Raw genomic sequence first — 14,355 nt, 5'->3', positions numbered from 1 at the left:
CTCTGTTGACTCACTGTTGCCACTCAGTTCATGGAGGAAACCCACTGAAGAGTTTCTTCTACCTCCCCCTGAAGCTCCTGGAATTGGCTAAAGTGAGAGGCAAGGATGGGATGGGCCTGGGATCTGATCCAGCCTGGCATTCATATCTTAGGAAGCTACCAATGGCATTAGGCCTCCCAGATGCATTGCTGGGGATGGGGTTGCTCAGAAGCTGAGGGATTAGGAACAAAGCTCCAGTAGGTTTAGGACATGCTCCCTAGAGAACTTGTCCACATCAGAACGTTGAATGGGAGTTTTCCAGACAGAACCTCAAGTAGAGCCTCAAAGCTCTTCCCTCTTCTCTAGAGGGACAGCAACTCATGGACCTTCTTGACCACGAGTCTTCTGAACGCTTTCATACCAATAATACAGAGAAAGAATCTTCTCTGCAATGCTAATTAGGATCCCAGGGGAGCTGCTGTCATATAAGTAGCAAACAAACAGCTAGAGAACATCTGGCTGCTATTAGTAAAGCAAACATCCATTTATTTTTAAACTAAGCATCCCTTTTACGGAAATACAAGGAAATAACAAAAGGATCAGTTAGGAGCCATGACTCTGAGCATTTCTGCATCTCCCACCTTATTTGTTCCACCAAAGAGATTGTTATGGAGTAGGTCTTATTTGGGATCCACTTTTCCTTGCACTCTCTCCAGCAGTCATCTGTATGCTTGCTTTGTATAAAATATTCACCCCAGCATGCCTTTAGAGAACAACCAAAGCATGTAAAAAAATGCATATGAAAGAGCTCCCCATCTTCAATTGTCAAGTAAAAGCAAGTTGTGTGCTGTGCTTATAATCTACACACATATATAAATTACTATATGTATGTTTGATTGCAGTAGCTGGAGAGTCTTGAGTTAAATTTACCCTCCGTTCCTTCCTAGAGATGCTGGTCAAACGTGTTCAAATTTCAACAAAAATTCAAAAACCAGTAGGAAGTCAGACAAAATATGTGACCATTCGCTGGCCTTACATTTTTTGAATGTCAAAACTGACCAAAAGTTTTCAAATATCATAATTCCATAGTCCAAAAAAAGGAAAGTTTTTGAAAAACCCCTGTGAATTGCCTCCCTGATCAACTAGCTCTAGTACTCACACTTTCAGGTTTCCAACATTTATTATTTTCACTTTCCTCAGAAACCCTCTGATCCCTGCAACTGCCAAGAGCACTTTCTAGTAGCCATTAGAATGACATATACTTAGGCTACGGCTATACTATGACTTTTGCCACAAGAGGCAATGTGAATGAAGCACGGATTAGCATTTTCCCATGCTTCATTTGCATACCCTCTTTTGTTCCGTTTTTGCACTAGGGTTTTTTTCACAAAAACAGCCAGTGTGGCCTTAGCCGTTTTGCACAAAACCCCCTTTTTCTGCAAGATCCTTATGCCTTTCTGGGACAGGCATAAGGATCTTGCAGAAAAAAGGGGGTTTTGAGCAAAACGAAAGCAGCTACCCTGCTTCTTTTTGAGCAAAAACCCCTTGTGCAAAAAGAAACGGCAGAAAATATGCTAATGAGATTGCAACTTATGCTAATGAGCCCCTCATTAGTACATTTTCTGCTGCAAAAACTCACAGTGTAGACGTAGCCTTACAGTATTACTGAGTGCCTTTTGAGAGACAAGGTGGGGGAGGAAATATAAAATCATAGAACCATAGAGCTGGAAGAGACCTCAGGAGGTCATCGAGTCCAGCCCCCTGCCCAAAGCAGGACCAATCCCAACTAAAACAACCCAGCCAGGGCTTTGTCAAGCCAGGACATAAAAACCTCCAGGGATGGAGATTCCACCACCTCTCTAGGGAACCCATCCCAGCGCTTCTCCACCCTCCTAGTGAAATAGTTTTTCCTAATATACAACTTAGACCTAATATCCACTATTGCTCCTTGTTCTGTCATCTGTCACTACTGAGAACAGCCTCTCTCTATCCTCTTTGGAACCTCCCTTCATGTAAGGCTGCTATCAAATCCGCCCTCACTCTTCTCCTCTGTAGACTAAATAAACACAAATCCCTCAGCCCTTCCTCTTGGAAGAACTCTCCTTTCTTAACAAACAAGATTTCACCATATGGTCCCTCGGCTGCTGGAGGGACTCAGGACACCACTGTTAATGAGAGGACACATGCCAACAGTGAAAAGGAACTTTCATTACAGAGACTGCAAAGCAATCTGGGCCTCTAATCATTCAGAGATGGAAAACTGCCATTACTGTTTACAGCAGGCTTTAAAAAGTTATAGTAGTTGCCAGCAAATGTGAAACAAACAAGTTACAAGCTAAACATTAAGCGAACACACTTATTACATAGGTGGGTGTGAATTTCACAGAGACTCATCTATATTCCTCTGAAGGCTGTTTTCTGTTTCCTTTTCAAAACAATCCCCATCTCTTTAATGCTGCCTGGCATCTGTGAAGACTGAAAACAGAGCTCCCTAATGTAAATTTAGCAGTAGCCCTGGAATGTTACCATGATGCAAATACCTCCTCTGCAACCAGAGTATGAAGAGAAATAACCTAATATGGTATTGCTTAGGGAACCAGAGTGACTTGGATGAAATATGCTGCCAGAGTAACTGCAAATCAACACTGTGCTCACTGTGGATTACAGCAGAGAATCTTTTACATCCAACTCATCTCTCTGAATGGTCAGTACAAAATTAGTATGTGGGCTGTATTGGAACTGAAGTGGCTCGGAATGACTTTCAAGGTGTCAAAAAGTACCCTAACAGGTCATCCATTTGTGTCTACGGACAGGTTAGAGAAGGAGTTTTACCTAAGGAAAGACTGTGGTATAAAGAGTGAAGATTAGAGGAGATTATTGATTATGAATTCAGTCTACACGGCTAACACACAGTGGTGAGAAAAGAATATCAAAAATGAATTTCATTTTTCTAACCCACAAAATGGCACAAAATATTTACCAGCTCAGGCTTAAAGTGTATCTACCAGCCTTTATCACGGTGATGACAATGAAAAGAACTTGGGAAAGATAATGTCTGACAAAAGGGAAAAATACACTTTGGGCAAACAGAAATGTTCATGGTACCTAGGGCTTTGTCTACACTATGGCTACGTCTACACTGGCATGATTTTCCGCAAATGCTTTTAACGGAAAAGTTTTCTGTTAAAAGCATTTTCGGAAAAGCGCATCTAGATTGGCAGGACGCTTTTTCGGAAAAGCACTTTTTGCGGAAAAGCGTCTGTGGCCAATCTAGACGCGCTTTTCTGCAAAAAAGCCCCGATCGCCATTTTCGTGATCGGGGCTTTTTTGCGGAAAACACTACTGTGCTGTCTACACTGGCCCTTTTGCGCAAAAGTCTTTCGGAAAAAGACTTTTGCCCGAACGGGAGCAGCATAGTATTTCCGGAAAAGCACTGATGATTTTACAGGAGATCGTTAGTGCTTTTCTGGAAATTCAAGCGGCCAGTGTAGACAGCTGGCAAGTTTTTCCGGAAAAGTGGCTGATTTTCCGGAAAAACTTGCCATTCTAGACACAGCCTATGAGTTTTGCTGCAAGAGCCTAAGCAAATGAAGCACAGATTAGTATTTTCCTGTGCTTCATTTGCATACTCTCTTTCATTCTGTTTTTACGCAAAAAGAGGCAATGTGGCCATGGCCATTTTGCGCAAAAAAAAACCCCTTTCTGCAAGATCCTTATGCTTCTCTGGGACAGGCATAAGGATCTTGTGGAAAAAGGGGTTTTTGCACAAAACAGCCACGGCCACACTGCCTGTTTTTGCGCAAGAATGCCTAGTGCAAAAACATAATGAAAGAGTATGCAAATGAAGCACAGGAAAATGCTAATCCGTGCTTCACTTGCATAGGTTTTGCAGCAAAACTCAAAGTGTAGCCGTAGCCTAGGAGTCTGGATCTGTGACCCTTCTGCAGGGCTGACCTTAGGATTTAGGGTGCCCCACACAGCAATATTAAACTGGTGTCCCGCACAGTTCTATTAAACTGGTGCCCCTATGCCTGATGGCAACTGGGGGAGGAGGATGCTTTTTTAGTGGGTACGGCTACGCTGTGTGGGTTTTTTTCAGAAGAGGTATGCAAATAGCGCTCACATTTGCATACCGTCTTCCGTTTTTTCTGGAAGAGGCTTTTTTGCCATATGGCCCCGTCTACATGGGGCCAAATGTCGGAAAACCCCCACTTTCAAAAGCCCTCTTATTCCTCGTAAAACAAGGTTTACGGGGCTTTCGAAAGAGGGATTTTTTCCCAATATTTGGCCCCGTGTAGGGAAAAAAAGGAAAGAAGGTATGCAAATGTGAGCACTATTTGCATACCTCTTCCGAAAAACCCGCCACAGTGTAGCCGTACCCAGAGATGTGACTTTATAATCTTCAGCAATACCCTCATGAAATATCTGTAAAGCAAATTTTAAACTAAGGTCCTGTCGACTAACACAGTAAATTAAAAAACGGACAGTACATACCTCGGTTTGACAAACGCCTGTTAAATGTCTACATGACACTTGAATGGCTCTTTCACAGTTCAGTGTTCTGCTAATAGCTCTGCAAGCTAACTGGATCCTCTCTGGAGGAAGCAGAGCCACAGACCAGGGATAGGAAGAGGCAAGTGGGTGGACATTCAGACCCAGTGGTGCCCCAAATTTTCGGGTGCCCTGTGCATCTGCATATTTCTACCTACGGGTAAGGACTGCTCTGCCCCTTTGTCAACCTATTCTGTATCTACGACTGCAGTAATAGCCACCTCTCAGCCAGTACAAGGGTGGTCCACTACCGGGGTATTTGGAAAGTGCTGAAAGAGGAAAGCCTCAGAGAAAGCAGGATAAACAAAGACACATGGAATACGCAGGATCCTGTTTGCTCAAAAGACCACGCACAAGAAAGGCTGCAGTGGGTGCTGCAGAATTACAGTACTACCGTCCTTGCCGAGTAGCAACATGCGAGAAGGCAGATCTTGGATGTGTCTGAAAAGCGGCACTATGCACACATACTATACACACACACAGACATGCACAAAGTAAAAAGGGAATGAAAAATGTCAACCCACCTAGGTCAAACCATGAGGGTAGTAGAAGGAGAAGCAGTTCAGAGAAGGGCAACAAGAATGCCTTCTGTCCGAAGGGAGACCAACAAGCATGGTTATCGGGAGAGGAGGTAGCCAAGGGGATACATGAAAAAAAATAGGTCAAAGGAAACATTCACTAAAGGTGAAGGGCAAGTAAATGTTAACTGATAAACGCATGTATCATTTACCTGTGGAAGTCACTGGCAAATGGCAGAGGCCGATAGCTTAGCAAAAGGAAGAGGTTTACTTGTGTGTGGAGAAGGAAAACATTCAAAGTGACATTTCACAGGATGTGAACAAATCACAAGGGATATAAATCCTCATGCTTCACTTCTGCTCAGAAGCCAGCAGCTCACTGATAAGGGTTTGAAAAATCCTGTGCATAGGGGAAATTCCTCCTCACTTCTCCATTACAGAATTGTTCATTTTATTCTCCAAGCACCCATGAATACAGGGGTGGGCAATCATTTTCTCAGGGGAGCCACTTACTGAATTTTGGCACATGGTCGTGGGCCGGCTTCACCCCCAGAAGGGGCAGAGCCTGAGGAGGAAGGGGTGGGGCTTGGGACTAGCCTCCCCCCAGAGTTGTTTGGGGCCAAAGGCTTTGAAGTAAAAGCACAAAGCAGTGACTGGGAAAGGATTTCAGGATTTCTATTTTGCCCTTTGAAAGTTACTGCACAAGAATCACACCCTGGGGATGTGGATGGCTTGCACCGGGTTTAATGGCGGTCTCCCTGCAGCAAGAGGAGGTTCAGCTGGGGTATCGGAAGTGGGAAGCTGAATATGGCGCTCTTGTTCACACAGCGTTACAGAAGCATCAGCTACACTTTAAGGTGGTTTCTTGGGTGACCTGCTTGCAGTTCGCCAGAACTGGCCTGGGGGGGAGAGATGGAAATGAGAATCCACCTGCTGCCAAGCTGCTTTACATCTTAACGCAATCCTGCCGGCCGAGAGTGTTCACCTACAAGCAAGTGCTCATCTAGTGACTACGTACACCCTTGCTATCATGAGCCCCCACGTCATTCGCACAATATAACCAGAGGCTCATTACAGTGAGAGAGAGGCAGGGGACAGCCCCTCTAACTCTGGGGCTGCGACCAATAGCAGAAATGAGTCTCTGGCTCTGTGGCAGCTATTTTTGATGCCATCCCATGAGCCCTGTAAGCCTGAGTTTGAGGCTGCTGCAGGTTTCTGCGGAAGACACAGCCACCCGTAGGGTTTCCAGTCCCTGAACAGCTCTTTCCCCTCCTCTGGGGAAAGCAGCACAGGTGCCCTGACAGTCCTGCTGCTGTGGAAGAGAACTGGACTCACAGCAGTGCAGGAATCCTGTTGCTTTTCAGCACAAGTCTTTGGAACAAGGGCTGGATGAGGATGCTGAAGAACTGGGTTTGTGATGAAATGTACTTGTGGAAACTGAGTAGCCTAAAGCGCTCCCTTGTTTTCATGTGTTCATCCATCTCCAAAGAGCTAATTTACAGCCAAGTGAAGTGCCTCTAACTGTGCCCACAGTGAATGACAATTATTGTTCCTTTGTCATGGCTCAATATTTAAGAATAGCAGACTCTAAATCCAGAGGAAACATTTAAGGAATTTTCTCCTGTGTGGCGAACGGAAAAAATACCAGACATTTTTTGGATGCCTGTTATTGCAGAGACCAGCCAGGGATGAGTGATTTCTCCTGAGCTTTTCTGCTGTGAAAATGTGGAGAAATGAAGTCACGGCTTTCAACATACTTTGGTTACCATGCACTCTCTTTGCTCTTCAAAGGTGCCTTTGTGTTCCTGGAAAATGGGGAAGTCCCACAACGTGGCTGTAAGATCAAAGGCCTCATGCAACAGAAGCTGAACCTCTCTCATCTGAAATAAGACTCCTTTCTCTATAATGCAGCAACTCACTCCTCACCACCACTTGTGTCAGCTCAGCCCCAGGCTCCCACTGCAACAGCTATGGAATTCTAATAATTAAGTATAATTCCTCTGTCACTCTAGCAATCAGCCCCATTGCAGGCATTTATATTGTACATACTCACTGTTTGTTTCTGATAGACAGATGCCCAGGTCTTGTTTGGATGTCAAAACCTGAAACGCATCTGTAAATATTCATGTTTAGCTAGCTGGCATGATTGAAACATCTGTATGTTAAGAAAATTTTAGGCAGTTAACAAGTAGCCTGAAATTCCTTTGTAGCTTGTTCTAGCATTTGCTGGTTATATGGGAATCCAAGCCACAATACTGGATTCAATCTATTTATAATCTAAATCAGGGATGAGCAATAATTTTTATGGGGGTCCCAATTTGGTAAGTGGTCAAGGGCCGCACTCTTCTATGATATTAATGATATTAATTGAGGCAACTTTGAAAGCGCAGTTTGGCATGTGGGACGTCATATGCCCCAGGAGTTTGAGACAAGTTCGAATGGGGATGGCTGGGCTGGTGGTTATGATTGTGACCAGGCTTTTTATATTGTTGAAACACTAACTGGGGAGATAGGCATGTGCTGTTGTGGAATCTATGTGAGCCCTCATGAACTCAAGGGATTGTGTGGGGCATAAAGTGGACTTCCAGTAGTGCCGGTGGTGTGTCTGTTAATTCAGGGCCCTTAGTAAGTGCCCTTTTGATGGCTGGGGAGCTGGTTTCGTAGCCTATTTAGAGCATGATTTTGGGCCCCGTCGAGATTTTGCTGTGCTCGAGGTACCAGGTTCATCTCCCTGACTCATTTGTGACGGGAGGGAGTGGGCTGGTGAGTGTTGGTTTTTGAACATGTTTTCTGAGGTAAAGGGATTTAGAGGTTCCCCTGAGGGGACATCACGCCCAAGCCGTTATTGCCCCCTTTATATGTATGGGGGTCTAGGGCTTTATCCATGGACAGCGTGCGTATTCTGAACTTCCTATCCTTGCGCGCTCTCACTGTCAGATGGTGACAATGGCGACATTTTTGTGAAACATGCATATGCATTCCCCAACAGCGGATGCATTCGCTGCGACCATCAGAAGCTGGCATAGAGTCTCAGCATGTGTCACATCTTTTGACTTTAGGAGAGCCTGGCATCTCTCCTGCTGGCAGACTATGCCGCTTGTGACTGTTAGTTATGAGCAGAGCTGTCTGTTTGAGGGTTTTTTTGGTTTGTAGTTTGCCACAGCAGGAAACTGTTAACCTAACTAAGCTATAAACAAGCTGAGGGGAAAAACTGTTGCTTTTTTTTTTAATTTAAACTGTTTAACAGGGAAAGAACTAATGGGTAAGTCTACACTATCTATCTACATAAATATCTCCTCTTCTTTTTTATTTTCAGAAGTGTGCTGAGGAGAGGGCTGGAACTCTGTCCGTAGCCGAGGGCGGTGAAGAAGGAACGGAGGGGAATTAGGTCGTGTTCACTAACTTCAAAGGCAGGATCGCCGCTCGCTGCTCGTGCATCCGCAGCGGGGTCCTTAATACGAGGGAGGGGAAGCGGGAAGCCCAAATCCTTAGAGAAGGATCCAGACAAGCTGGGGGCCACATCTGGTCCCTGGGCCTTAGGTTCCCCAACCCGATTTCAAATTATGTAGATGTGACGCGTCAGTAAGAGCCAACTGTTACATTTACTTACTATACACCTAGGAGGACAAAATTCTGCTCCCAGTGGGAACCTGGCATGAGTAAAGTGAGCCAGCATGGGGCCCATCTTGTTCCCACTGGCTTCTTTGATTTCCCGGGCAGTGATCAGGACTTGACTGCAGTTTGTAGACGGTGCTGTTGCTGTGTTTGTGGAGAAATTATAAACATAAAATCTGCTGCTTCTCCCCCCAGCCCCTCACACCCAGACACTTTTGGATCCCTGCACCTGAACATCTGTCTTCACGGGGAGACCTCCCGAACACTTACCTACTGCCCAGGGAAGAAAGCTGACAAGGCAGACAAACCCAGCGAAACGGAAGTTCCTCCAAAACCAGAAATAAACATTGAGCTGAAGTTCCAAACCCACACAAAGCAAATGTGCACCCTGGATTGAAGTGATTTTTTCTTTTTAACACTCACTTTGTTTCCAAGTATCAGAGGGGTAGCCATGTTAGTCTGGATCTGCAAAAGTGACAAGGAGTCCTGTAGCACCTTATAGACTAACAGATGTATTGGAGCATAAGCTTTCGTGGGCAAAGACCCACTTCGTCAGATGCATATAGTGGAAATTTCCAGAGGCAGGTATAAATATGCAGGCCAGAATAAGGCTAGAGATAACGAGGTTAATTCAGTCAGGGAGGGTGAGGCCCACTTCTAGCAGTTGATCTGGAGGTGTGAACACCAAGAAAGGAGAAACTGCTTTTGTAGTTGGCTATCCATTCACGGTCTTTGTTTAATCCTAAACTGATGGTGTCAAATTTGCAGATGGCAGGTGAACTGTAGCTCTGCAGTTTCTCTTTGAAGTCTGGTCTTGAAGTTTTTTTGCTGCAGGATGGTTACCTTTAGATCTGCAATTGTGTGTCCAAGGAGATTGAAGTGTTCCCCTACAGGTTTCTGTATATTGCCATTGCTAATATCTGATTTGTGTCCACTTATTCTTGTACGTAGGGACTGTCCAGTTTGGCCGATGTAGATAGCCGAGGGGCATTGCTGGCACATGATGGCGTATTTTACATGGTAGATGTGCAGGTGAATGAACCCGTGATGGTGTGGCTGATCTGGTTAGGTCCTGTGATGGTGTTGCTGGTGTAGATATGTGGGCAGAGTTGGCACCGAGGTTTGTTGCATGGATTGGTTCCTGAGTTAGTTACTGTGGTGCGGTGTATAGTTGCTGGTGAGAATTCAGGTTGGCAGGTTGTCTGTGGGCGAGGACTAGCCTGTCTCCCACGGCCTGTGAAAGCGAGGGATCATTGTCCAGGATGGGTTGTAGATCACTGATGATGCATTGGAGAGGTTTTAGCTGAAGACTGTAGGTGATGGTGTTCTGTTGTTTTCTTTCTTGGGCTTGTCTTGTAATAGGAGGCTTCTGGGTACATGCCTGGCTCTGTTGATCTGTTTCCTCACTTCCTCGTGTGGGCATCGTAGTTTCAAGAATGCTTGGTGAAGATCTTGTAGGTGTTGCTCTCTGTCTGAGGGGTTGGAGCTTGGTGTTCAGACCTCCAGATCAGCTACTAGAAGTGGGCCTCACCCTCTCTGACTGAATTAACCTCATTATCTCTAGCCTTATTCTGGCCTGCACATTTATACCTGCCTCTGGAAATTTCCACTACATGCATCTGACAAAGTGGGTCTTTGCCCACGAAAGCTTATGCTCCAAAATACATCTGTTAGTCTATAAAGTGCCACAAGATGCCTTGTCACTTTGTTTCCAATGCTTGTCAGTCTTAGGTCATACTTGAATGTTCCCACAAAGACAGGATCTCTTGAACTTACTGAGCACCAAATCCACAGCCCATAGTTATTTAGTTAATAACTTCCACACGAAGGACTGAAGGATTTGGCTTAAGGTTAGACTTTTAGTAACCACTCAAGCATTGCACTGACAGGTTAGAGTTGGGGCGAGGTGACTAAAGCCACCTATTTCATACAACTCATAACCTATGCAGAGAGTATCATAAGAAAAGGCCAAAACCAACTTCTAGATAAGCCACAAACTGCTGCAGCATCTTTTCCAACATTTAGTTTCATGGAAACTTGATTACTTTCTAAAAACTTCAAAGAGAGATATTAAAGCCAGGCAAAATGCTCGTTCTTATAGAGCCACAAGGAAAAAATGAATCAGAGAAGGCAGAAAGCCAGAGTCACTAGGCTGGCAGTAAATGTCTAAATCCCACATAGCTGCCGCAGATTAAAGGCATTTGCGGGTAAACTTTAAAACTGGTATTGTGGTTAAAAGAGCTCCGTGCTCAGAATTCTTGCAGTTCAGTTTTGAATGCTGCCTTGGCAAAGGAGGCGGCGGATCACAAGAAGCTGCAAGAGCTTTGTCGAAAAGGATAAAGCCGCCACTCCCCTTGCAGCAGACGTAGAGAAGAAGAAAAATGCTGTTGGTGTCTATTGTGAAAGCTGAAAGTGAGGCCTGAATCCAGATACGTAGCAGGACCTTCCCTGAAATGAGGCAAAACCATGATGGGGAGCAAAAGGCACAGCTGCTTGCAGATTAAAATTAATTCTGGAAGATGTTTGTTTTAAGAGTTTGCAATGAAAGTGAGAGTTGTTCTTGGCATTGATCACCCATCACTGTTAAAGTCCTTTTGCTATATATGTTACAGGGAAAGAATGCATTTGATTTCTGTGTATCTGACAAAGAGGCCAGAAAAATTAAGTAATTCTGAGTAAAGTATGCCAGAGAGTGAATGAAATAGAATTAGCTACTGGATACTGTATTACGATTGCCAGTCTATTTCATTCCTGCAGTGTAGGATCAACAGTAAATGTTGAAGTCCAAAAACAACTGCTTGGTGACTTTGGTCACGTTCTCTCTCTCTCTGACTCCTCCTGTAAAATGGGGATAACGATACTTCTATCTCCTTTGTAAAGCACTAAGCCATCGATGGCTGAAATGTGTCAAATCAGAGCTGAGCTAGCATTTTAATATATCGCCAAGCAGTAGATTGGGATGTACCAATAGATCCTGGAGCCTCTGACCGGTGATTCTGACTGGTTTGGCCAGGCGGCTATCGAAAGCTGGCACTTCAGCTGCATCTCCGCCTACGGTCGTGCTGCTCCTTCCTCTGCCTTGGAGCTGCCCCTTGGGAGCCTCCTGCTTGCTGTGCAGGGTGTGGGAGAGCGGAGTATGGGGGGGGGAGCACTGATGTCAGTCTGTCCCTTCTCCCCCTACTCCTGTACCCGGTCTCCACATCGAGGGAAGGGGATGGAGGGGGCTGGGCAATGCGAATCTCTGTCACTCACAGTGTGTGTGTCTGTCATTCTCTCACACACACACACACACTGTCCTTCCCTCTCCTCTCCTGACCCAACACAGACATGGGGGGTTGTTACCACTTTTCCTGCTTGCCAAGTGGGTTAGTTTTGGTTTGTGACTGGTCTGTGCATTGCATCACTTTCATTTCTCCTTTACACTTACATTTAATCCTTTGAGCAGTAAGTTCTGAAATGCTGAACCTGTCATGGCTGGAGTCATTATCCCTGTGGGAATTGTGCTCCTGAAGGTGGCCAGCATGTCCCTGCAGCCCCTGAGAAAGTTAGAGCAGGGGGTCTCCATATGCCGTCCTTGCCTGCAGACATTGTTCCTGCGGCTCAGTAATGGAGAACCGTGGCCAGTAGAAGCTGTGGGGTTGGTGCCTGTAGTTGAGGGGCAGCACGTGGTGCCACTGCTGTACATGTCAGCTGCTTTGGGGAGTGGTGCAGGGCCAGGGTAGGAGTAGGCCTGTCTTAGCTCCACTGCTCATTCCCTGGGGAAGCTGTCTGGCCACTCCCAGGGTGGGTGGATGGGACTCAAGCCCACAACCCTGCACTACCCAGGCAAATGCCCTAGCCCCATGGTCACTCAAGGACCCATGCCACCTTTCTACCTTCAGGGTGTCCCCTCCCACACTCCAAACCCCTTAGCCAAGATCAGAGTCTGCACCTCAACCCCTTACCCCAGCCTGGTGAAAGTAAATGAGATTCGGGGAGGCCTCGGAGAAGGGGCGGAGCAGGGGTGGGGCCTCAGAGAAGCAGGGGGAAGGAAGCCAGGCAAAGGTATTTGGGTTTGAGGTAGATCTTACATTGCACTTCAATTGAAAAAGTCATCTTGTGGTTAAAAAGATTGGAGACCACTGCACTGAGGTGATCTTGGGGATATTTGCTCAATAGAAAAGTTAACTCCTAGAAACATTATAAAAAACTGTTCAAGCCAGACTTTGAATTCCTTGAGTACCCAACATGGCCAATTAACAGGAACTGGGATGTACAAAGTACATACATTTTCGCACTTGGTTTCTCTCCAATTAGCCATTTGGCAAATCACTGAAGCATGTGCTAAACTTTAAGTTAGTTAGACTTACACGTTTCTTGAAGCTCCTTGCTGAATTAGGGCTACAAACATTTTAGATTTCATAAGTAGTATTACTAATGTTATTAGTGGACACTGGATTGTTAGTACGTTTAATGTATTTCCTGTTACACTGGAAATCAAAACAACAAGATGGGCAAATATAGAAGTAATACAGCCTGCATTCCTATGTCCATCACCATGGAACCTGGGCACTCTCCTCCTGGCTTAAACTGGGTCATTGATATTTCAATTTACATCAATAAATATGTCGACCAGTAAAATGCAGCATATGTCTCCAATGCAATTTCATTAATAATGAAAACTGACTATGGAACTTTAACTGATTCATATTTTAATGAGTCAGTGACACCTTACTGTCAGGGGGTACACCCCTGATGGGGGCTGCTGCCCCCTTCTACTGGCCCGTGTCTCGGTCCGGGCCCATACAGCACCCAAAGTCCCGGTCCCTCTATCAGGGGATATACGGTATTAGAGGCCTAGTCCCTCTGAGAAACCTCTCCTGGCCCGGGGTTTGGTTATCCAGGGCCGGGGGGGGGGGGGGAGGGGGCTGAGTGGTAGGGGACCCGGGCCCTCCCTCTCCACCGGGTCCCAGCCCAGGGCCCTTTAGGCAGGGTCTGTGGCTCCTGCCGGCTCGGCGGGGAATCCGGCCGATACACGCCGAGCCAAACTTTATATCCTTTGCCCTGGGCTGCTTCCTACCGCGCCCCGGTTCCCGTGGGGCCCATTCGCCTCCGAGGCCGTACCTGCCGGTGTTGTGGGTGCGCTCTGGCCTCCCGGGGTCGGTGGCTGCTTCCTCAGTGTCAGGGTCTGGCACAGGCAGCAACTCTGGTCCCAGCAGCTGCAGAAACACTGGCCCGGCCTGGTCTCCTCCCTCCCTCTGCTTTTATACCCAGCCTCTGCTGGGAGCATGCCCAGCAGGGTCGGAGGGGCGGGGCTTTCTCTGCCAGCTGGCCTGGGCTACCCTCTGTCCGTCAGTGCGGGGCCTGTCCGCCCCGTCACACTTACTGAATGCCAACAATGGGCACAAGGGCTTCATTTGCTAGGAATATGAGTTAGCAGGGCCCCACAGTAAATCCTGGTAGTCATTTCAAAATAAAAGGATTGCATTATTGCTTTTGGACCAGTGGATTTTGCATCTGAGCTAGAATTGCAACTTTCAGCCAATATCATCAAACCCTGCACTTGGGCTGTGGATCAAGAATTAAATAAAGAAAATACCTGACAATACTGAAGAGCTTTCTCACTCTACTAAAGCTATATTAATGGGTTTTCATATGCCTTGAAATGCTGAATCACATTATACTGCGGAAGTTAAGATAACACACACAGTGC

The sequence above is a fragment of the Pelodiscus sinensis genome, chromosome 14, assembly GCF_052426305.1.
Source record: "Pelodiscus sinensis isolate ZL-2025 chromosome 14, ASM5242630v1, whole genome shotgun sequence".
Lineage (NCBI taxonomy): Eukaryota > Metazoa > Chordata > Testudines > Trionychidae > Pelodiscus > Pelodiscus sinensis.
Note: the sequence above shows the minus strand (reverse complement) of the source record.